The sequence below is a fragment of the Leucopleurus acutus genome, assembly GCF_964270905.1.
Source record: "Leucopleurus acutus genome assembly, chromosome: 12".
In the NCBI taxonomy this organism is placed as follows: Eukaryota; Metazoa; Chordata; class Mammalia; order Artiodactyla; family Delphinidae; genus Leucopleurus; species Leucopleurus acutus.
Genome location: NC_139154.1, coordinates 15,720,217 through 15,745,487, shown reverse-complemented (window position 1 = coordinate 15,745,487; position 25,271 = coordinate 15,720,217). Strand labels below are relative to the sequence as shown.

General features: G+C 50.5%; 1 long non-coding RNA gene across 1 annotated transcript in view; it reads right to left on the bottom strand.

The window, feature by feature from the left end:
* The window catches only part of LOC309970065, a 56,351-nt gene extending 31,320 nt beyond the window's left edge, over positions 1-25,031 (bottom strand). Inside the window, exon 1 of the long non-coding RNA XR_014326666.1 lies at positions 24,881-25,031. This is a non-coding gene — a long non-coding RNA (uncharacterized lncRNA). The remainder of the gene's footprint in view (positions 1-24,880) is intronic.
* Between the last annotated feature and the right edge of the window lie 240 nt (positions 25,032-25,271).

Genomic DNA, 25,271 nt, shown 5'->3' with positions numbered 1-25,271 from the left:
TGTCCAACTTGTGAACACCGTTTACTCAAGAATGACCTTCCTCTCCCTGGTCTGTGTGGACACGTCTGGTGAGCACTGGGATGTGAGATTAGGGACCTCATTGTTTCCACATACGAAAACCATGTTCTACACCAGCTCTGTCACTAAACATAGCTGATGTCTGGGAGGGAATGTTGGTCTTGGTTCAGGACTCTCCCCAGTGTCCTGGCCTGCAGGGAAACCCACATCCCTTTCTTACCCCTGGAGGGAATCTGAGAATCTAGGTCTCCTTCCCACTTCGCGGGGGACGTTGGTCATCTCCCTTCCCTGCGTTCTTCCCTGAGGAGCTTGGAGGTTGCCACCCTACCAGCTGCATCTTCCCTGATGCAGGGAAGGGAGGAGGGTCCCTGCATCCCAGTGGGATCATCGGTGGGTCCTCACGTACATTTGTAAGGAATGTAGCATCCCGGTGTTCAAAGTTATGGGGCTGTCAGTACTCCTAGTCTCAGAGTCGCCGCAGGGAGGGTGAACAAGCTTTCACTAGGGACCCGGGGACCTTCCCTGGCACCTGTCTTCTGTGAGTAAGTGTGTCTGAGGTCCAAACTAACAGTCCACCCCCGGACTCGGCCAACAACCTGCACTCTAGCTGGGAAACACCTTTTTTTTTTTTGTGGTATGCGGGCCTCTCCCGTTGCGGAGCACAGGCTCCGGATGCGCAGGCTCAGCGGCCATGGCTCACGGGCCCAGCCACTCCGCGGCACGTGGGATCTTCCCGGACCGGGGCACGAATCCGTGTCCCCTGCATCGGCAGGTGGCCTCTCAACCACTGCGCCACCAGGGAAGCCCGAAGACATCAAATTTTAAATTGATTTATATAAAATCCACCTTCTCATTCCTTCCAAGGAAGGTGGATTCTGGAGATGTTGAGGGTGAGCGTTGGTAGGTTTTAAGGGTGAGGAAGAGATAAAAATTGGAGCAAACCAAATAAGATGGCACCGGCAGCTGACTAAGGAAGAGTAGCAAGGCCCAGAGCTGGGGTGAAGGGGAAGGGAGACTGGGAGGGTGAATCAGGGGGGAGCTGAAGAGAGGTGGGCTGCAGGAAGAGACAAGGCTGCCTCGAAGGGGAGAGGCGCAGGAGGTGAGAATCACATCCTACCTGTTTGCAGTTGGGTCTGGGCTTATCTTGGAGGGACACAAGAGGGATGTGAGAACAGACAGATTGAACTGCTCTGTACAAGGGGCCAAATGTGGACGAGAAGTTGGCAAGTTTTCAATAAACAGACTGGCTCGATGAAAACCCAACTTTTCCAGCCATTAGAAGATGGCCCGGCACCTGGTCATGGGAAGAGCTGTTACAGAGTAGAGAGGTATAGATGGGGTTATACAAGACGGTCACGGGGTCCTCTCGAAGCTTGAGGTGAGTCTAGGGAAAGGAATAATAACTTTGTGAAATGCCACAGCAAGTGCAAAGTGAGAGTAAAAGTTATGACGTAGCTGACATTTTCCAAGCACTGACTCAGTATCGAACTCTGTGTTGAGTTTTACACTTAACACTGGCAGCAGCCTCAGAAATCGGTGTTATCGTTTACCTGCATCTTACAGGTGAGGATGTTGAGACTCAGGGATGCAAACTGAATTAGCCTAAGTCACGTGACTAGTAAGCAGTGGGCTCAACGTCCAAACCCTGGTCTGTGGGACTCCAGCGATAAAAGAAGCAAAGCTCTCAAGGAAAGTTCAAGTGGATAGTACTTAAGAGCATAAAACAGATGAAAAGTCTGGGAGAGAGACCTAACTTATTCATTCTGGTCCTCTTGGCCCTCACCTGAGTGAATCCCTATGTGAATAGAACATGTGGGAGAAATTAATATCAAAAATTGCCAAGTAAAAGAAATAAAACCCATACCTCTAGAGCAGAAAAGCACCACCAAAGATAGCCAACCCTTTGGAGAATGAGCCTATACAATTTGACCTTGAAATGTGCTTAGAGAAGAACCCTCGAAGGTGGGCCAGACGGAAGCCTCCCTATGATGGGACAGACCTGCCTGGGGGCAGGAAGTTCAAGCCTGAGAGGGAGTCGCCAGGTCTCAGTGGGAGGAGCTGAACTGGTCGTCAGCCTGCCTGACCCCGAGAGCTGCCTTCCGTCGGTGGGGTGGGGGTGGGGGACCAAATAGATCAAGCCATTTAGCAGGCGGAACAGCCCCTTATCACAGGAATAAATAGTCCTGCTCCAAACACCAGGAGCCCCTGTGCTCCCACAAGCATGAGAATCACATGGGTCAAAATATGTAGAGATGACAGTGTACTTCAGAAAGAGATGTAATACTCCAGCTAGCAAAATTCTGAATTTGCTATATAAAACATGGACCCCAGAATGAAGAATGCAATATGGTGAAGGTATTTTGTCTTTATAATCAAGAACGATGATATCAACTGGCCAAACATTTCACCCAGCCACTGTCTGCATAATTCATCCATTGGTATGGTTGTGAGTCTTTGAAATGCATCATCATAAACGGGCTGAAGTGTGTTTCCCTCAAATTTATACGTTGATGTTCTAACCCCCATTCAATCCCTCAGAATAAGACTGTATTTGGAGGTAGGGCCCTTAAAGAGTTGATTAAAGCAAAATGAGGTCGTATGGGTGGGCCCTAATCCAATATGACTGTCCTTATAAGACGAGGGGGATAAGACACACAGAGAGGTATCAGGGGTGCTCAGGCACACAGGAGGGGCCACGTGAGGACACAGGGAGAAGACGGCCGTCTGCAAGCCAAGGAGAGAGGCCCCAGGAGAAAACAAACCTACCAACACCTTGATCACGGACTTCTGGCCTGCAGAACTGTGAGCCATCTGTTTAAGCCATCCAGTCTGTCGTATTTTGTTACATCAGCCCCAGCAAACTAATGCACATTTCAAAATCACTTTGGTTTTTCTATTTGCTTACAAACAGTTGCAAGGTGTCCAGGGTTTGTATCTTCTGGGCCACCGGACACAACGGAGGCTGTGCCAGCCTGCAAATGCTGAGAGGACCCTCAACCCACATGGGCTCAGCCAATTTATGAACTTTGAGTTCACAAAACTTAGTATTATCCTCTCAGTGGAATCCTAAATAATAAGGACTATGGTATAGAGCCAAGACTGCCACATCGACAGCACTGAATCACACAGATACACACACGCCCCGTGGAGTTAGTGAGAGAGAGCTGTGGAGAGAAGCAATTGAATCCATGTTGAGCACTGTGACAAGTCCATGATGGTAGGAAAAAAGCGCCCAGCATCCCCAAAAGAAAGACCCCAACTACGCAGTTTGGAGTCATATTCCTTATTCCTGCTATAACATGTTATCAATAAAGAATATCCCAGGGCTTCCCTGGTGGCGCAGTGGTTGAGAGTCCGCCTGCCGATGCAGGGGACGCGGGTTCGTGCTCCGGTCCGGGAAGATCCCACATGCCGCGGAGCGGCTGGGCCCGTGAGCCATGGCCGCTGAGCCTGCGCGTCCGGAGCCTGTGCTCCGTAGCGGGAGAGGCCTCAACAGTGAGAGGCCCATGTACCGAAAAAAAAAAAAGAATATCCCAAAGGGATCTGGTTCTTTCAAGCCAGGGCATTTTCTTGCTATTCGGAACCAGCAAAATCCACTGCTCACTGAAATGCCTGTCCCGGAATCTCACAAGTTTGCACATCGAGGTTGTTCATAAAGGACTAAGCAGGTAATTCAAACAAACCCTGTGGTTTGGGAGTCACAGTTTGGGCTGCTTAGGTTTCCATTTTCAAGCTCTTCTTCTGGAAGAGCTTCTGGGGCCACCGTGCTTTTCCTGGATGCCTAACAGAGTGACAAATCCCACGGGAGAGAGTTTAGAAACTGCCAGGTGAAGTGAGAGGGGTGCGGGCCTGGCTGGGTCACAGCTAGGGCGGCCAGGGCTCTTTCCACTGTGGCTCTCCGAGGCGCTGAGAGGAGTCCCCCGGAGGGGATTTCAGCCCTGTTCGGAGCAGCGTCAACCATGGCAGAGTGCGTGTCCTGAGGGCTCTGGGGTGAGGGGCCATACTCATTTGCATATTTATGTCACAGCAGGTCTGATCAGGACACACTTTTCCCTTCCTGCTGAGTTCCGCCTCTACCTCTGTTCACTCTTTCACCAGCCACATGACAGCCGACACTCATTTCTGGCACCATCTGGACTCGCCCACCTTCGTGTTCCCACACCTGCTGCCCCCCACAGCTGGACGGCCTTCTGTCATCACCACTGCACATCCAGGTCCAAGTCCACCTGCCTCTCAAGGCCTGGTCCAGATGCCGCCTCCTTCACAGGCACCGTGGTCTCAGCGTAAGTCATTCTCCCCGCTGACCTCCAGTTCCTGTGGCCCAAAGCCCCCTGCAGCTTAGGCGTGTACCCCTCACTGTAAGTCGTTTCCACCAGCATTCTTTTCTGACTGATGGTTGCGTCCTCATCAGAACCTATGGTGCTTAATAAAATATCTGTGGGTTTCCACGTCATTCAAATCTCAGTACTTCCTCATTGCCACCAGAAATATTTCCCATAGTATATTCTGGTGTCCTTTATAATGTAAGATGATGATTTTTCTGCCCCTCTAAGTACGAAAAACCTTCCATCAATCTGTCCTGGTTATATGCCTTGATTGAGGAGGGATTAAAATTTCATGGTCCCAGTGTCTGCATATGAGGGCATATCAGAGCATGTTCACACAGAAATGTGTGCCCAGGATGGGGCAAGAAGATGGGAACGGACAGAGACCAGGTGAATTTCTTTGGGAGACGGTCTGGAAGTGCGGCCTGTGATCCAAACATAAAACCTGGGTTTAGGAGATATTGTTCCTCAACCTTTGTCTCCTGCATGGACACTCAGCCCCAGAACCTGTGACTTCCAAACCACAGGGCTCGCTTTAATCATCTAATTAGTCCTTTATTAAGAACTTCAACGTGCAAATCTGTGAGATTCCAGGGCAGGCAGCTCAGTGAGCAGTGAATTTTGGAGGTTCCAAATAGCAAGAAAGTCCTCTGCTTTAAAAGAGCCACATGCAGGGCTTCCCTGGTGGCGCAGTGGTTGAGAGTCCGCCTGACGATGCAGGGGACACGGGTTCGTGCCCCGGTCCGGGAAGATCCCACGTGCCACAGAGCAGCTGGGCCCGTGAGCCATGGCCGCTGAGCCTGCACGTCCGGAGCCTGTGCTCCGCAACGGGAGAGGCCACAGCAGTGAGAGGCCCGCGTACCGCAAAAAAAAAAAAAAGCCACATCCGACTGGAATATGCCTTATGAAGTGCACGTCTGGGACTGCAGTTATTGACCAGCAGTGCTCAGCCATCCATGACTGAAAGGGCCTGCCTATTCCTCCAGCTTCTGCTCGTCACCACACAGTTTCCGCATTGACAACTGGCCAAAAGAGCTGGCCACGCCATGGCGGCCCGCAGGGCACGCTGACACGATGTGCACCTGGCACGCAGGGGTTCTCATTAGGTATTGGTGCCACTCAGCCAGTGCACACGAGAGAGAGGGGGAATCCCTCTGCAATCTTCCTGACGCTTGGGTGAGAGAAACTACTTCCAACCCGTGCCCACCCCTCGCATGGTCGCAGTCACCCTCCTGACCCACGTGTATGGATGGGCCCAGATGTTACCATCTGCTCTGAGTTCTCAAATGTCAAGGGTGACATGGGCGGCCTAGAGTTTCACAACTCAGCCAGTTCTCCCCGCTGCCACTTCTGTCTTGATCGCGGCTCTTGTGTACCCATCTGTGCCGGCCGCCCCCCGTGGTCCAGGCCAGTCCTTCCTGGCCACGCACGGCAAGTTTCCGTGCCGAGTGCCTTCTAAGTAGGCTCTGAGTCTCCAGTAGGTCTTCAGTTCTTCCCAGAAAGTCACTTTTCTAAATCACCATCATCCTGTTCTCTACTCCAAACCTTTAAGTACTGCGCACACACGTGGGCACACACACGCTGCCTGCAGGTGAAAGGCCCAGCACGGTGACCTGGCAATCGAGGCTCTAACAGAGCGCCCAGGCTCCTCCTTGCACCCCGGCCAGCCCTGCAGGCACCACGTGCCACTGTGTTCTGCCTCTGACCATACCACTCCTCCCATATGGGGTTCTTTTCCCATTTTAAAATTTCAATCCAAATGTCACCTCTCCTTCAGCCCATACTAATATATTCCTTCTAATCTTCTATAATATTGAAATGTGTTATCCCAAATTGCATTCACTGGAACTCTGGTTCCAAAAAATAAAAGAGAGGGGGGTTTCCCCACCATCTACCACCTACTGCCTATTTTATGCTATTTTGGATATTTACAAAGCATGGCCAAAGGCTCTGAGAAGTCCTGCAGTAAAAAAAAAAAAAATCTCTTGGATCAACTTGGATTTTCCCACTCTATCCTTGCCTGTAGGCTCTTGGAGGAGTATATCCTTTATTGTGGTCTACACCCTCACCTCCATGGCCACGTTATGAATGACTTGACCCACAGGTGGCCTGAACGTGAAAGCAGCAGAGAAGAAGTTGTTCTGAAGCCTCTGCTTCCTAGGGGGGCAACTGCAGCCAGATGTTCTGGGTGTTTCACCATCATGTTGTTGAGCTACCAGATTCCAAGGACCCTGCAGCGGGCTGACCTCAGTGGGCGCTCCGTGGTCACAACCCGATCCACGAAATCCAGGAGAACTCACCTGGGAGCCACGGGTTTAGGAGAATTGGGGCAGGAACCTGGGGTGTCATCAGGCCCCCTGGTGCTTTCTTTATAACTTGACAGCAAGTTTGTCCCCAGGTAGGGATGCCTGAGCCTAATGTCCAGGAACATCCCTCTGGGGCTCTCTCAGTGCTGGGTGCGGAGGCCACGGTGGTGTCTTCTGCACAGGGAGGACCACAAGGTAGCAGGACCGTGGGTGCTGAGAGAATCATGAACAGAAAGCACGATTCTCTCAATCTTGAGGGCTCCCCAGGAATGGGTGGGTCAACTGGAAACGTGGTCCAACAGCTCCACCCCCTGGAGTGTGCCTTTTCAGGACAGAGATATAGTCCCTCAGCCTCCTGGACTCTTAGTTCTGGAAGGGAACCTGTTTAGAAGAGGAGGGCTGAGCCATCCATTTAGCAGAGCTCCTGGGCCTCCTGCTGGCAGCCTCCTTTCTCTGTGGGCTCTTCCAGCAGAGAGGACACAGCCCAAGCGCAGGGAGTCATGTGGCTGGAGGTTCTTTCACAGGGGCAGAATTTCTCCGCAAATTCTCTCCTCAGCCCCTTCCCCTTCATTTCCGTAAGCTGCTTTCAAGCCATGTTTCATAAATCAGGACCTGCTGTTCCATGAAGCAGCCGTGGAGAGGCCACGTCACCATGGACAAGTCCATTTCGCCTCCCGCAGGCCCTGCCTTCCTTCCATCGGGGGCTCCCTGGAACAGGGTGTGCAGGACTGCAAACGACAGCTGGGCTCCCAGGACAGCGGCTGGGACCTGTTACTTACGTCCAGGCCCAAATTCAGAACACATGGGGCCCAGGGAACAGGCACGGTCCCTTGTTCAAACACTATTAAGAATTTCAAGATGGTGACAGCAGAGCGTTAAATCAGGCACGGACCTTGTGACCACGGGGACCTGTGTGACGCACAGGTCACACAATCACGTGGTTGACTCAGCCAATCTCTGCCATGGACCCTGGGGACTAAATGGTCTCACCCTAAGTCTTCGCAGTGGTAAGACAGACATCACAGCCTCCCAGGAAGACTTCTCTGAAAGGGGGCTCTCAGGCCGGCCCTCTGGGTGCCCTTAGCAGACCTGACAGCCCCTCTAATCATCTGGTTTGATTCCACCTCCACTTCGTGGGGTCGGCTCTTTCTTACAGATTGTGTCCATACCTGATCGTCATTGATCTGTTTATTTTTGGCCCCAGAAAAATCAGGCTTCTTTTCTACCTGGATAGCATGTCTACTTTTCCAGGTTCAGGTCAAATGTTCTCAATACGCAGATATCCATCCAACCCTGATTCTCCCAGCGCCCATGAGTATCCCAGGAACTGGCCCGGCCTGGCCTGTGTCCACCTGAGCATCTGTGTTCCATGAGCTGGCCGCCCGCTGGACACGCTTACTCCAAGCTTCCCCTTAGCCCTCTCCTGACATCCTCTCCCCTCTGCTGTGGCTGTTCTGTTCCTCCAACTGTGTGCACTGTTCATATGTCCCCATTTATCTGCCCCGACCCCTTCCTGTTTCTGTTTCACATTCTCTAAAAGCACCGAGCATCCCTCAGCCCTGAAGTCACAGGATGTTTGAAAAGCAGACGGGTTGTGTCAAAGGCCTCAATCCCACATTCCAACCAAAATCACCTATGTCACCCCCTTCTAACTCCCCCAACCTAAAATCTATAAACTTAAAATATATTTTCAGCAGGAAAAAGTGAACCGCTTCGTAAATGGTGCTGGGAACAATTTCTGGCCATTTAGAGACAAATTTGACAACCTCCCAACACTTCAAATCATAAACCAAAATAAATCCCCATACACTTGGCATTTTGAATCTCGAAAATAAAATTACAAATCACCTGAAGGAAAAAAATATGTGAGAATATTTTTGTCATCTAGAGGTGGGAGCAGACCTTCTAGGCAAGCTAAAACCTCGAGGTCAGGAAAATAATAACAAGTTGGACTATGTAAAAATTCAATATTTCTGTAAAAGAAATAAGACACAAGAAACAAAGTAAAATGTCAAGCAACAGACTGGAGAAAAAATACTTGCAGGATATACATCAAAGGTTTAAAATACAGAATATTTGAAGAGCTCTTACAGAATAACAACAAAAATAGGACGGAAGGAAGAAAGGAAGGGAGGGAGGGAGGAAGGGGGAGAAATTAAGAAAAGGAAGGAAGGAAGGGAGGACGAAAGAAAGAAAAGAAAGAAAGAAAGAAAGAAAAAGAGGAGGGAAGGAGGGGAAACAGGGCAAAACATATGAGTAGGCAATTTTTAAAAGAATAGTTAGTAAGCCACAGACTTCTCCTTTAAACCAACTCTCCTCAGAACAATCTGCTAGTTTTTACATTTGTTTTTAAAAATCAGTATTTGTGGAGGTTGGGTTTCATCCTTTATATTTTTTGATGCATAGCTACAATTTTATCAGATTTATGCCATAAAACTCTTTAGCAGGGAGGGCAAAATTTAAAGACATCCCTGAACAGAGAGTCCCCTGAAGAGAGACCAGCTGTGCACGACTGCAAGGTAAGCTGACCCCAAAAATGAGGCAAAGGGTGTTCCCTAAAGGGTACTAGTCTAAATGTTAAAGGAGATTAATTATGTTAGAGATTACTTATGCAATTACTAAATAAGTACAGAGGGAAAAGACTGGAAGGAAATATGTGTGAACGGGAAGAGCAGAAAGTTCTAGCAATAGGAATATAGGTGGGCATCACTGTTTTCCCAATCTTAATTTCTAAAGCCTGCACCTGCTGTCAGGACAGCGGTCTGGGTGCTGCCATGGGGTCCCAGCAGAACCCCTTTTCTGTCCTGGGACAGTCACACAGCACCTCTACCTTCAGGTCACCTTCACCTGGCGCATTTGTATTTTCTTCAGATAGTACCTTAAGGTAATAAGCCATTTACGTCCCACAGACGTAGTATTTGTTTCTAAGCAGTTTTTGCTTTGCTTCAAATCGTGCCCTCAATTTTACAATAAAAGAATTATTTAAAAATGTAAAAGCTGGCACTTGTAGCAAATGGTGGCGAGCAGGGGACCCCGGCGGTAGGTGCATCCCCGGCCCAGCCACAAGGGCATCCCGGCCAGCACATGATGCCCGAGACGGGGGCTGTGTACGTGGGCGTCCACCCTGCCGGTGGCCTTCTGTTCTGAGGCTGGGCTCCTGTGGACTTTGAAGTCAAGGTTTCACTTGACAACTACTCATTGCTGAAGGCTCGTCTTGCTGCTAAAATAACTTTCCATGAAATACTCTGAAAGAAGCTTCTTGACTGTAAATGCTCTTATATGATAAGAAATGCCCATGTTTGTGAGTGGTTACATCTTGTGTAACTGATTGCACCAGGTTTTCGAGGTGAAAACTGCTCACTTTTGTCATTTCCCAAACCTGACATTCTTTCACTATAATGTGGCAACTTCTCGGTTCTTTAAACTATTTTTTTCTTTAAGTTCTCATGAATTGATGGTTCCTGTTTTTCTGAACTGCTTGTCAAACCCATGTTTATGTTAGACTCACAGACACCCGTGCTCAATAACTAGGAAATGCGGCAAAAAATCCCCTCAGAAAATGTGGCTTCCCGGGCACTAGAGAGCCCCTGCCCTCGTCCTGTGAATTTGGAGTGATGCATGTGAACGTGGGCAGAAGGGAAAGGAGCCGGAAAACGACATTGCGGGTGAAAGTTCCCGCTGTTGGGGAGGTTCTCGTGTGGGGTTCTCTGCTCACATGGGGCCCATGGCTCAGTCGCGGGCCATTGGGGGTGATGGCCCCAAACAGCCCCCTATGGGGACACACCCCGTAGGCTACGTGAAGTGATGTGATGTCAATCCCATCACTTACAAAGATGAAGCACGCTTTTCCTTTTCTTTCCTTTTTAACTTTTTATTTAAGCAAATGTAAAGACCAAATCCCATTTTTGCGCCTTTGCCTTTCGGCAGTTCAGGAAGTGAAAACAAAGTGAGAACATCTTATTTGCTTAAATAAAATCTGATTGCCTGCGTCCATCATCCACTCATCTACTCGTGGGCAGATGCTTCTTGAGGGTTAATCCTCGCTGGGCTGGACGCGGATGGAGACCTGCTCCGAGGTGCCTCCTTCAGGACCTTTAAGGATGTGCACCGTATCGTATTCATGTCATAGAGCTGCCATCACAAAATGACTGGGGGGCTCAAACCACGGAAACGTATTATGTCACACTTCTGAGGGCTAGACGTCGGTGATCAAGGTGTCGCAGGGCCACGCTCCCTCTGAGGGCTCCAGGGAAGCATCTGTTGCGAGCCGCCCTCCTCGTCTCTGGTGGTTCCTGGCCACTTTCACACAGCATCCTCTCTATGTGGGTGTCCCAAAAGTCCCCTTCCTATAAGGACGCCAGCCATCGTGGACTAGGGCCCCACCGTACTCCAGGATGACCTCATCTTACCTCACTACACGTGATACGATTTCCAAATAAGGTCTCCTTCTGAGTTACTGGAGGGGTGGGACTTCAAAATGTGAACTTGGGGGAGATACAACCCAACCCGTGACACACCCAGAGGCCCTCGACGGTGACTCACAAAGTCGGACTCCTACTCACTTTCGTTATCATTGACTCTGCCCAACTCTTCCCCCAAACTCATTCCCCCGAAAATAAGTCCCCTTCTTAATAAACACCTGTCATGTGCTTTCTCTTCCGTCAGAGTCAATTCTGTGCCGAGAAGGAGTTAAACTAAAGGTATTAAAGAGCATGGAATTCCCTCCAGCTCAAAATCCTGCTGCTGATTTAAATGGTCCTCGGCAGGAAGGGCCTCTGAGGAAGCCACCGGGCCAGCCTGGCATCTAAAAGAAACAGGGACGGACAGAAGGGCCGGGCCATCCCCTCTCGGCAAAGCTGTCACGCACCCTGGGCCTCTGAGTTGCCTTCTGTCTCCTGAGCCCCTGGCTGTTCTGAGGGTAAAATCCAGCTAGTCCCACAGGCCTGGGGGCTGCCATGAGGACAGCTGTCCACGGAGGAGCTGGCGTGGCTGTGGCCTTGGGCGACTGGCTGGCCTGGGACTCCAGCTACCCCACTTGTCAGCTGTGTGACAACGAGAAGCCCACGCACTGCACGGAAGGGCAGCCTCCACTCGCTGCAACTAGAGGAAGCCCGAGTGCAGCAACAAAGACCCAACGCCGCCCAAAATAAAATAATAAATATTAAATTAAAAAAAATAATAAGCCCCTTTCATTCCACTTTACATTGAATCTGTTAAAAAAAGAAAAAAAGAAAAAGCAGCACCTCAGAGGGGAAGCAGCGCCTGAGTCAGCACAGTGACTCAGGCGCTCCTTCCCCTCTGAGGAATGGGGGCCTTCGTTTAGGGGGATTCGGTGAGTGACAGCGTGTGAGACACTGGCCCAGAGCAGGTGCTCGCAGAAAGCCAGCCGTGACTGCTTGGGGAAACTTCTCCCACCACAGGAGCGCTGACTTTCACTAGGCGCGGAGGTTTGCTTAGGAGAATTCTGAGATTAATTCTTTGGGACCCGCAATCCCCGTCTCCGGATCTGCCTGTTCTGTAAATACAATTTGGTGTCAAGGTGACTCCAGGGGTCTGGGACTCTCATGAAGCACAGGGCATCAGAGTCACTGCTCTCCTTCCTGGTCCTCGGCCGGTTTCCAGATTCTCACCTTGGGGAACGGAGACACAACCCCTGGGAACGTGTCTTAGAGCTGCCCGATCCTGGCAACTCACCCCTCTGGCTCCCTGGGGCTTCGCTGGGGACCGGAGCCCACACGTGCCTTCCCAGAGTGTGAGGGCCTGCCTGCCTGTCCCCTGGACACCTGGGCAAGCTCAGGGCCTCCCCCGCAGTACAGAGAAGAAGGGGACGTTCAGCCAGCCCCGCTGGAACCCCGAGAGCAGAGCTGCTGAGCCCAGCGCCCATAAGCCGATCCTCTCCACACACAAAAGCGGTTTCACAGTCAACGACTGTGATCGCTTTTATGGAAAATAGGAAAGAAAAGAAAAAGACTCTTTCAACTACGTGCTTATATTTGCATAAAGTCTGGATGGATATGTAAGACGCTAAGAATAGGGTGATGGACGGGGGAGGTCAGTGGGAACCAGATGGGAGACCGTGGGAGCAACATGCTTTCCACTGGACAGCTTTTTATAGTTTTATTTCTGAACCTTCCTCAAACATATTAAAGCTGGAAACCTTATTGCCTATTCACCACGTTTGCAGATTAAAAGAGACAACCCATAGGGTCATCTCAAGAGACGCTGAGACACACCAGCTAAACAGCGCCCCCTGTGCACCCCTTTCCAGGTGCCGCCCTCTGGGTGCCTGTGGCCGGAGGGTGCACCCCATCACTCACCAACCTCAGAGCACCTGCGAGACTCCCTGCAGCCAGGGACGAGCTACCCCAGAAGGGATTACAAAGGAGTTGTCTTCTCTTGGAAATAATGTGCTTGAATGATCCTAAAAGCCTTTCATCTGGATGTGCTCTTGGAAAACAGAATCCCTTCTCGAGTGACCGTTCCTGTTCCATCCAAGTGTCCCCCAGTGATGGACACAGCTGGTGAGCACAGAGCAAGTAATGCCCGCTTTGGACCAGCAGACAGAGCCTGGGAGACTCACTTTCTCCCGGGGAAGCTCGTGGTTTGCAGTCACCTCTTGTGCTGCTGGGTGGCAGTCTGCGCTCATTCTGCGTCTCACCTCTCCCTCCGCAGATCTTAACCCTGAGCTGGCACTCCTGGGGACTTCAAAGGGACCGTTCACAGACAGCCACCCGTCTGTCAAGCTGGGCTCAGTGGCTCCAGCTTGAAAGGCAAATCTGAAGCCAATCAAATGCATGCAACCCACAAACTCTGAGGATGTGACTATGTACAACGACTGAAACAGCAATCATTTGACAACGGAGCAGTCAAATGTTCTGAAAGTTTAAGGTAACTTACTGCTAGCATCTAATTAACAGCTGCCCAAGAGTTAGCCAGCCTGGCCATAAGCTCCCCATGCTTGAGGATGAGGGAAAGAAAGAACAGAACGGGAGAGAAGGAGGATGGCTATCCATCCGCAGTCTGGCTGAGTGTCTAAATTATTACTGCCTGCACCACCAGTCTATGGGATCACATCACACATCTGATTGTATGTTCCTCGTCCTTTCATCCACGTGATTGAAACCTGTGCAGCAAGGTAAGCTGTTTGCATTAGGCGAGGTGCCCCGGAGTGTTAAATGCTGGCAACCTCAAAGACGATCACTAGCGGAGTGCCACAGGTCTCTGCTCCTGGTCTACACTGATTCAAAAGATCTTCCGGTAAAGAAATAAAAGGGATACCTCTCCAACTGGCAGGTGATGTGAAGCTTTACATTTTAATTAGCGAATATATGGGCCAAATCTAGAAGATCAAACTAAGGAGAATGTAAAATTTTACTTCTGTTTAAAAAAATCAAAACTAAGTCAGCACCTCAAATGCAAAATGAGAGAGATGTGGCTTTAAACGTGTCCCCACACACAGAGGCAGGGATGCTTGCGGGTCCAACAGATGGGCGCGTTGGCCCCAGACCTCAGCCTAGTATCCCTTACAAGGGAGAGTATGGTGCTCATGTGTAGAGGGACATCAGAGAACTGCAGTCTGTGCCAAGGAGGGCAGCACAGGGTCACAGTTGCTGCATCTTTCAGGAACCACAGGAGGAGGGAAGAGCTTGAATACAAGTGCTGATGTCTGTGCATGTGGAAGGGCTCTGGCGTGGAAGAAGCTGGGGCTCATGTTATCATTCAACAGTTTGGGAGACAGAATAATTGATCAATGAATGCTAATGAATGTGTTGAATTATGACTATAATTATGATCATGACTATGATGGAGTGGCTTCAGGGGCAGAGCTAGGTCCAAAATGTGCAAACACCAGAAAAGAGGCTTTGGATTAAGCTGTGTCTGGAAGGAGAGAAGGGGTTTAAGTATAGATCAGATGACCCCTTATGCCATAAGGTGTCCCCATCTTACGCAGTGGTCCCCAACCTTTTTGGCACCAGGGACCGATTTCGTGGAAGACAATTTTTCCAGGGACGGGGTCGGGGGGCAGGGATGGTTCAGGCAGTAATGCGAGCAATGGGGAGCGACAAATGAAGCTTCGCTCGCTCGCCCAGGTGCTCACCTGCCGTGCGCCCTGATTCCTAACACGCGGTGGACCAGTACTGGTCTGTGGCCTGGGGGTCGGGGACCCCTGCCTCATGGGGCTCACACAGAGGGACTGTGAGGGTGGTGGGAGTGCCCTTCGAACCCAGGGAACTCCCAGTGGCAAATGAAGCATGTCTTTGTGATGATGATGCCTCCAAGTTGGGCTTTGAGTACCTGCCATTGTGGGTCCCCTTTTGCCCATATGCTGTACGAGGACCAGAGACGCTCAGTGACTGACTCCTGGCCACAGAGCTGGTGAGGGGGAGACAGGGCTCCACTCTAGCTGCCAGATCTGCACAGGAAAAGCAAGCAACACACACACACACATACACCCCTACGCCTCTCAGATCTCCGCTCAAACGTCTTCTCATCAGAGGGACAACTAGAGACCACTCCTTATGTGGGAGACACCCTCGCCCAGCGCTGCTGTGCCCCCTCCTCTGGCAGCCCTCCTCACAATCACATTTGTTCATCCCCTGCCTCCATAGGTCCTAAGAAACATTTGCTGAATAATGAGTGCATGAAAGGATGTTGACATGTACACACTACTGTATTGAAAATATGGGGTTGGCCAAAAAGTTCATTCGGGTCTTTCTGTAACGTCTTACAGAAAACCCAAAAGAACTTTTTGGCCAACCCCACAGATAACAAACAAGGACCTACTGTAGAGCACAGGGAGCTCTGCTCAATATTCTGTGATGACCTAAATGGGAAAAGAATTTGAAAAAGAACAGATACCTGTATATGTATAATTGAATCACTTTACTGTATACCTGAAACTAACACAACATTGTTAATCAACTATACTCCAGTATAAAATAAAAAGTTTAGAAAAAGGAAAGGATGGACTATTGAATCTCTTTCCCCCAGTGGTCTAGGGCTCCACAGCCATGCTGCCCCTGAGCCTGGAAAAAAAAGCCTGTGGAATTCCTCGGATGCCGAGGTTGGAGTGGATGGACCACCGCTGGGGTGGAGATCTGGGGCCCAAAGAAAGGTCAGGAGTAAACGGCATATGAATCATCTACGCCTTGATTTTAAAAAAAAAAAGGGAAAATGAAAACAGGTAAATGGCAAAAAGGCATCAATTCCGAGCTAATACTATGAAACACTATGTGTGGCACTTCTCTAAGAATTCTTCGTGAAGGAACTCCTTTCATCCTCCAAACAATCCCCTGTGCTCATTGCTCCTGCTCCCATTTCACAAATTAGGAAACTGAGGTCAGGAGGCACGGATGACTTGCCAGGCAGTGTGCAGCACACTAAGTGGAGGTCCAGCTCCAGCAGCTGCTGCATCATAGTGCCCCACAGCCTCCCCACCGACAGACAGTCCACGAACCGAGCGCAAACGGCACTGGGCCTGGGGGAGCCGCCAGGAGCGAAATGTTGGAATTTGGGGGGGGGGTGCCTCAGGGGAGGGATGGCAGTGCGTCTCAGCCCACGATCCCATACGTGTGCAAGGACATCATCTGTGCCCGAGAGAACGTATGCTGTGCTGAGAGCTGCAAGGCCAGGGACCGAGGTTTGCCATCTTCCCCCCGGGTAGATCATCTCCCCCCTGCTTGCGTGTTTCTTGTCAACGATGGCTGAGCACAGTTAAATGCTTCTCTCTTAAAAAGTCAGAAGAGTCAAAAGACACACTTGGGGGATGTGTGGAAGGCCAGTGACAGGAACCACGCCTGAGCTCAGTCCCTGGAATGGCTTCACGCAAACAAAACAGAGGATGCCTATCCCCAAACGGGAAAGTTCACTATCAGATATGCACAGACGGTCAGGCTGTGTGCTCCTCACTTGAGGCCCCTGCACCTCGAAAACGCCATCAACCCCACTGGCAGAAATGCTCCAGGGGTCGGGCACCCAGCCCCGGCTTCCTCCTGGACAGGTCCCTCAGCTGGGGCCCTAGAGCCCCTGAGAGTCACTTGCGGTTTTATCCCCCAGAGATGGGGATATTGAGGCTCACGGCCACTGGCGGCAGAGGCCCTGGCCCCCCACCTGCCTGGCCCACAGCTCCTGGCTGAAGGGTTCTCCACCTGGGAGGGACACCCACCCTCCAGGGGACCTCAGCACACGCGGTGCCCAATTCTGAACTTTCACCCCAGTGCCACATCCTTCCTCAGGGTGACAGCCCGACTCTCAAAGCTGCCCGGATTAGGAAAACAAGCTCTAGATCTGTGCTGTGCAATAGGGTAACCACTAGCCACATGTGGCTATGTGCCCTTACATTTAAATTAATTGAGAGCTTCCCTGGTGGCACAGTGGTTGGGAGTCCGCCTGCCGATGCAGGGGACACGGGTTCGTGCCCCGGTCCGGGAAGATCCCACATACCGCGCAGCGGCTGGGCCCGTGAGCCATGGCCGCTGAGCCTGCGCGTCTGGAGCCTGTGCTCTGCAACGGGAGAGGCCACAACAGTGAGAGGCCCGCGTACCGCAAAAAAAAAAAAAAAAAATTAATTGAAATGAAGTAAACATTGAAATTCAGCACCCAGTCACACTAGCCACATGTGGCTGCAGTCACTCATTGGACGGCTTGCCCTGGAGGTTTGGGAAGCCACAGAGGACACCATGTGACTCCCATGGGTCCCCCAAGCGTCTTCTGTTCCTTCCCCTCTGTTATCACGGCCAAGACGGAGGCCCAGGTTAGAAGAGGTCCAGCAGCAGGCAGCACAGGCATGCAGAAGGCACTCCCACCGGACACAGCCGAGGGCAGCTACAGGGCCTGGGAGCTCACGCCAAGACGCCAGGAGCGGTGGCGCACCTCCAGGCAGGGCTCTGTGGTCAGGCGACAGAGCCCCGGGTCATGCGGGTCCCCATTCGGCTGGAACAGGACCCTGAGTAGCTCCTTCAAGTCTTCAGCGTTGAAGCAGCCGTGCTGGCGGCCGCCTCAGTGGACTCCCCCCACCTCCAGCCCCGGTTTTCTGGAACCGGGTAACCCCAGGATTGTTTGATGATACCAGGACAAACAGGGATCCCTAATCATAAAAGAATCTGAGTTCCCCAACAGGCAGGTCGAGGGGGTAAAGTAGGGGCAGGGTAAGCTTGGAACAGATTAATGTAATTTAGAGATTTGGAGAATAAAGGAGAGTTCCGGTTTTGATGCCTCAGCATTGGAGGCTGAAACCCTTACCCCCTGAACAAACCCATTGAATGAGTGGAGCGATTACAGGGAGAAAGAGGAAAGGGGAAGTAAAAATGGACACGGGGTAGATGACTCTGCTCTGAGAATGCTCATCTGAAAACCCACATCGTCATTTCCAAAGCTGACTTGAGGCTCACCAGCTATGCACAATAGGCCAGACCCGCCTGCCACCCTCAGAGGCACTGCCAGGGTCACCCATAGTCCAAAGGACCACCCACAGTCTAGAGAGCCACCCATAGTCCAGGGGATCACCCACAGTCCAGAAGCCATCCCCCCCCGCACTGGGACCAGCCTCCATTCTCCAGGACAAGGCCCTCCCAGGGCCTTCCTCTGCACTGGGCACACAGGGGACAAGGCCTTGGGCCCATAATACTCTCAAAATAAAATGTTTTAGTTTATTTTCACATCAGAAAAAAACCTGAGTATAATGAAATTGAATATATAATAATAAATCCAGTCTGGATGACATGCACCTTTGTACCAAGACAGTCATGATACTTTTTTTATCAGGAAGGGCCCACGAAGGCAAAAGCACCTGAGGGCCATGGAAGTCACTCTGCAGCCCTGAGCCTTTGCCTGTTAAACCAGAGATATGAAATGCAGCTGCACACAGAAGGGACCCTGACGACCCTATGGACCCTCCTAGTTGACCCACAGATTGAATTTCTCCACCAGTGATTTCTCCCACCTCTCTCTGCATCATGCAGGTAAACCCACTCCAAAAAGAGTCACATCTCCAGGTAAAGCTCCTGGCCTCCCAAACCTGCTCCATCCGCTGGCTCTGCCAGCCTTAGCACTGGCTTCCTTCCTCCAAATTGTCTTATGGTTTCAAGGAGGCTGCTGGATTTCCAGCCATCACCTCTGCATTCCACACAGGAGGAAGGAGGGACCTGAGGGGAAAAGGTTAAGCCTCTTAGATGTCAAGGTCCTTTAAGGAGCTTTCCGAAAATCCCCAGCTACCCCACGGCAGACTATGTCTTCCACTGGCCGCCCCATCTATACAGGAGCTGGAGGAAGAAGGCCCTGGGAGGCAGGGCAAGCAAAGCACAGGAGGGGCCTTAGGTCCAAGGTGGGGTAACAGCAGACACTCCTCCTCCCCCAAATCCTTCCTGTCCTCATGCATCCTCCTGGCCCTGATTGTGTCACTAGATAACAGGCAGTTGTGTGGAGTGGAGAATGTGACAGTTTCCCCTTCTCTCGCCTTTGATCAGATTGAGTGATGTGACTAAACTGCAGCCCCTTGAAGCCCAACCTCTTCTACTTCAGCCATTCTGCTCTTCGCTGGAACCCCGCCCAGCCTTTGAAGCCAGGTCTGGGCAGTTTCCCTGCTGCACCCTCAGGACTGGAAGGGCGTGGTCCTGACTCAGGAGGCCGAGTAGCTGGCTGTGAGGAAAGGGGCGAGTCATGAGCCCAGACATAGCTGAGATTCCTGGTGTGTCCCCTAGTGGGGAGGTGGGGGGGAAGAATGCTCAGCTTGGATTCTATAATGCGTCTTCCCCAGGCAGGAGGTGCTGTCAGAGGTGAGGGTTCCCCGCTTCCCTGGGCCGGTCTCCTGGGGCACCTATGGCGGCCTGACCTTATTGGACTTATTTATGTCTATTTCACCAGAAAGATATAAATAGGAGAGACCTGTCTGCCGGTTCACATCTCTGGGTCCAAGAACCAGACGGTTGGGTTCGAAGCCAAGCTCCTCTACTGACTAACGGTGTGACCTTACTCATCTCCTTAAACCCTCCTGTGCCCCAAGTTCCTCATCTGGGTGATGGGGACGATACTTGGTAGAATCTGCACACAGTTATGTGAGGCCTAAGTGAGGTCATATGTACAGAGTTTCCTTAACCACGCCTGCTACCAAGTCAACACTCCAAAAACAAAGCCGTGCTCGAATTATCATTATTTTATTGGATAAATGAGAAATATTTGCTAAGTGCATGAATGAAAAGAAATCCTACTTAGATATAACAAAAAAATCAAACAAGTGATTGCTGTCCCTTTGAATGTCTCCTCCAGTTGTTCAAAGCCCTTGAAGCCACAGTCTCTTGTACGCCCCTCCTGATACTTCCAGTGAGAGCAACGTGTTATTTCATGTCTGCTTTTTGCCCCTCTCATATCCTTTCTCCCCTGCTTCCTGTGTTGTCAACAACCCCTGTTGTCAGGGGCAGCAATGTGCCCAGTTAAAAAACAACGTTTCCCAGGATCCTCTACAGATAGGGGGCCAGTCAAAGACTTAGGCAGAAAAGGTTCCTTGGGGATTCTAGGAAGGCTCTTTAAAGGAGTCTGACATCTAGGGTTCTTAGCCTTTTGCCCCCACCTCCTTCCTTCCTCCTGTGTGGAATGCAGAGGTGATGGCTGGAGCTCTAGCAGCCTTAATAAAACCATAAGACAATGTTGAGGAAGGAAGCCAATGCTAAGGATGGTAGAGAAGAGAGATGAATGAACTGACTGCCCTTTGACCTTCACCCTGGACAGACAGCTTGCTTTGTCTTTTTCTACCTGAGAGAAAGTAAATCTAACACTTGCTGGAGGTACTGTTACCTTGTAATTTCCCTTTATACCCCTTTATATCCAGCTGAACTGATAGAAACCCATGCATCCCTCTCACACTCTGTAAATGACTTGTCCAGTGAGAAGAGCTAAAATGATACATTTCTGCCATCATTAAAAATTCCAATGTTTTAAGTATGACACATTTTTGAAAGGACAGGGCGGCTAGAAGGGCTAAAAGTCCCTGCAGCAGAAGTCTTTCCTTGCAGGATAATCAATCCTGAAAGCAAAAGATAAGCAAGAAAACTGTAATGGATAAGACCGGCCATCACTGTTAGTTTTTCCAATTATACAAGATGCAATAAAACCAGCTTTTGTTGTTGTTGTTGAATCAGAGTAATCCTCTGAGAACAGCCAAGCATCCCACCCACCCCTCCTTCCTGTGGCCTCGACTTCCTTCTGATCTGTTGTCGGCTTTTCCCTGCCTGAGCTCTGTGGTCTAACCAGAACCCTCCTGAGTCTGGTAGGAGCCCAAACCCTGCCCCGCAGCACCGCCCCGCCCATGGCTCTGGGCAGAGGGTCCTCTGGCTCATGGCACAAGTGGCAGCTGCAGGGAAAAACTCCCCACAAAGCGACGCCATTTGAGACTGACATACACGCTGGAGCCAGTGCCCAGGATGCAAAGCCTAAACTCAGAAAGGAGATGGACAGTGCACCTGGCGCCTTACTTTGACGGGGCCGTTCTGGAGAGGGCAGACGGAGCAAAAGGACACACTTCTCTTGGACCCCTGCAGAATGACTGTAAAGATCTGGCTTTTGAGATTTGAATACCTCCAGAATCAGCAAGGAAAGGTCCTGCTATGTTCCCCCAGGTTTTAGTTTTAAGCGTGTCTTACTTAATATTTTCAATATGAGTCAGCTCCATATACTATGATGATTTTCAAATAACCAGAAGTTGACTGTAGCTGGCTTTAAGACAGGAAGCACGAGTACAGAATCCAGCTGCTTCCACCCCGGGGGCAGGTCTGAATTCAGTGGTCCTGTATTTTCTGGCTCGTGACCTCTGTCTGCTGGATGATGAACTCTCCTGGGCCCCTGCTTTTCCTGACTCTCCTCTCCTGATGGGGGTAAGGGGCTCTCCCGTCACCAGTGCGCTCCTTGAAGCAATTGCTCTGCCTGATACGCCCGCCTGGGAATCCTGGACCTCCAGTGAGTTGAGTAACTGGCCATCCTTTCTACCTTCCAGGGTGGGTATGTGTGTATGTTGGGAGGAGGGGGTTAAAGGTAATATACAGAAAGTTACTACCATATGGTTGGAGCTGAATGAAATGGGAGCTGTTCTCACTGTGATGATGTGAAGGGTAAGTATGATGACGATGATGGTCATGATGATGGTCGTGACATCTAGAACCCCAGGTATTCCTGGAAAGAACCAAGAAGCACTTCCCAATCACCTAATCAATAAATATCCTGCAAATACAGAACATGCCATGTAATTCATGACACAGACGGGATCTTACTTCGGGGGCATGAGAGCCAATTCCTTCTGGATTCCCAGGGTTCGGGGCCCAGGGAGAGATGGAAAGGCGTGTGGGTATATTTCTAAATCACTGAATGTGTACTTAATGGCTGTCGAGTCTCCTTGTAACTTGTGTGCCAATTATCACTGATCTTCACAAGGTCCCTCGAGGGTGGTGCTATTATATTCCCATTTCACGATGATGAAGGTTGGACACCAAGAAGTTAAGAAACTTGCCCAAACTGCCAAACAGAGGGACACACACACACACACACACACACACACACACACACACACACCCCTATCGGGTACCATGGAAACCCCGTGGCAGGAGGTAATGAGAGCCCAGGTCGGGGTGTTGACTAGGAGTGGAGAGTGGGGGACCAGGCCAGCAAGCCATAGCCAGTCCCCAGGCTGAGGATGCCACGGCCATAGGGCACCGGGCGACTTCCAAATGTCATCAAACTCTCAGCATTTGTCTGTTTGTTTGTTTGCTTTTGACGTAGATGTCCTTTTAAAACGTCTGCTCAGTTTCTATCGTAGAATGTTTCCCTCTTTACTCCCTGCCTGCATCCACACTTAGAATCAGCATCTTTGGGTAGTTAGAAAAACATGACCACACAGCAAATCACGTTACTAAATGCTCCCTTTTCAGACCTAGCCATGGCCTTATTTCTGACCTTTTTAAATGACTCTTTCTCCTGATTACAGAAATGATAACAGCAGTTCATCACAGGCTCATGTCTCATGGGTAAGAGACCAGTGGACCTCTAGCATCCATACAGCTGCCTGACTTCTACATGACAGAATCGACGTCTAGGATAAAATCAGCCACTTCAAAGCCACTTCCCAACAGTGCTTATCCGGGAGGATTTAAAGACAGTGATAAACACAAGTTTGATACCTGGTGTGGTCTCTGAAACGAGGACAGGAGAAAGTGCAGGCAGACATGGAACACAGAGGCACCTCCTAAGGCATTTCTCCTCTTACGGGCTCTTCTCTCCATGAAGATGGCATTTCTCTGAGCGCTTATGAAGATGACTCACCAAGAAAAAGACACCGGGCAGGTCTCCCACCTTGGAAACCCCCGGTCTCTGCCTGGCTGGGGTCCCAAGTTGACACTTGCATGGCTGTGGCTCAAGCTTTGGAACACCGCTGATCCCACTGGAATTGCAGGATCTTGCTTGAAAATGTCAAGACACTACCTCGGGGAGCCCAGATACCTTTAGGGTACAGGTAAGAAGAGAAGCTAGCAGAGCTAACGTTGAGGGGGTCCCTTCTGAGTCCAGACCCTCTTCTACGCACTTGGCAGACGCTGGTTCTCTGAGTCCTCCCAGGCGTCCCCTGAAACGGGTGGTGTCACGCACGGTCTGGAAGCCCAAGGCTATCAGAGCCTTGAGACATGAGGGTTCATCAGGGCCTGTGACCCAAAGAATACGGGATCCCTAACAACAGTCATCAGAACACAAGAAATCAGTCCCGGGCGGGTCAGCAGAACTTAGTGGGGGGGATGGATTTAAACAGGCCTGCACTGGACCCTTGAGCTGCTAGCCGGCAACCCAATCATTAATTTTTTAAAAAATTTTCTTAATAGTTTTCTCATTCTATAGATAAGAAGGATAAAACCGGAGGGAGGTTTTCTTCCTCGGAATCCCGCTCTTGGATTTTAAGCTGACAATCTTCCCACGCCACGTGTCACCTGCAGAACTTGGGCTTTGAAGCTCACACGGTGACCGCCTCTCCCACTGGGTCCCTCGGCCAGGACAGCTTCAGCCCTGGGCCACGCCAGCCTCTCATAAACTCTGGATTTTTAATTGAACCAACCGTATACTCAACCAATCCGGTCATGGCATAACCTAAAAACCATCAACGTCAGCCAAAGGAGATGGTCCGGCACAGGGAACCCCTCCAGCCACACATGGCAGAACTGGGACCGAAGCTGGAGACATCACCAAAACAGGGGAGGCATCCAAAGTTGGTTTTAACGGAAGACGAAACAGCTGAATCCTCCTAGAGGGGGCCCGCCAGCCACCACACGGGTGCTGGGGGCAAATCGAATGTTCTCTCAGCTGCTCCAATTTTAGAAATCAGATGCTGACTCATTATTAACCCAGGAAGCCCACACACTCAAATGACTGTGCTGAAAAAGCTCTGTCATACCCTGCTTACTGATGTGCAAATTTTTAAGCAAATTTGAAAATTGTTTACCATAAGGTATTTATGACATTTTAACCGTTTCATTTACAGTAACCAGACGACATTCGAAAAAAAAAAAAAGTTTCCTGTATCTTACTTGACAGTAAAGCTAAGCTTTATCAGAATGTTAACAGCTTGAGAAACACATACCGAGGTCAAGTCAGGTCTCAGAACCACTCAATTCCCCCTTCCTCAGCCCCTGCCCCCCAGTCCGCGGCATCACTTTCTTTCTGGTTTTACTATTGTGTGTGACTTTCAGTGTTAAGGAAAGGCGAAAGACACCAGATAAGCTCCTGGAATCTTTCTCATGCTCGTAGAGAGAAAAGCCAAAATTCTGCCTCTTTTTGTATTTCTTGCACTAAATGTGGGCAGCTCAGACCACGCGGCCAGAAATTGCTCAGAAGCTGTCTTTCCTCCACCTCTGAGAAGCGGAAGCCAGCCCGGCCTCAGCACCCCTGAGTTAGTCACCCACCTCCACCTCTGAACTTCCCTTCGGCTCCACAGAGGAGTCTCAAACAGCTTTTAAACCAGCCAAGCATCACTGTCTCCTCGGTAATACAGGATGAACATTCTCACAATGAACCGCTAAGAAACTCCAAACAATCAGGCTCACAGACAGTAGCTCCAGGGACAGGGCAGAGAGCCACCTTTCTAAAGCCAAAGATCTTCAACGTCTGAACGAAACACAGTATCCGCTCCAAGACCCCTCAGCTTTCCTAGAGCTGAGACTCTGAGGCAAAGTGCAGAAATGAACATGAAAGTGACAGAAACCTACTCACCAGGGAGAAGCCGTGGGCTCCACCTTCCCAGGACCAGGCTGTGAAGATGTGAAAACAGACGCTGGCTCGGGCACAGCCCGCCTGGAATGTCAGTTTGAAACTTAAAAAGCAACGACCATACAGTCAGTTATTTCCCTCCATTCCCAATGATGTCCACACGATTGAGACTCAAAAAAAAAGGCGCACACCTCAGTCTTCATTCTCATTGGAACGAGATGACTCATGCTGACTCACAGCCACCACTTCCTCTCCCGACATTCTCTTCATACTTGTGAGCTGGGCTGGTCCCGTTCCCAGGGTCTTTGCAGCCCTTCCTGGAAGAACAGCCTTCCTGACCCCGGCGAGCAGACCCGGCCACTGCCCTACATGTAGCCCTGGGAGCCTACACTAG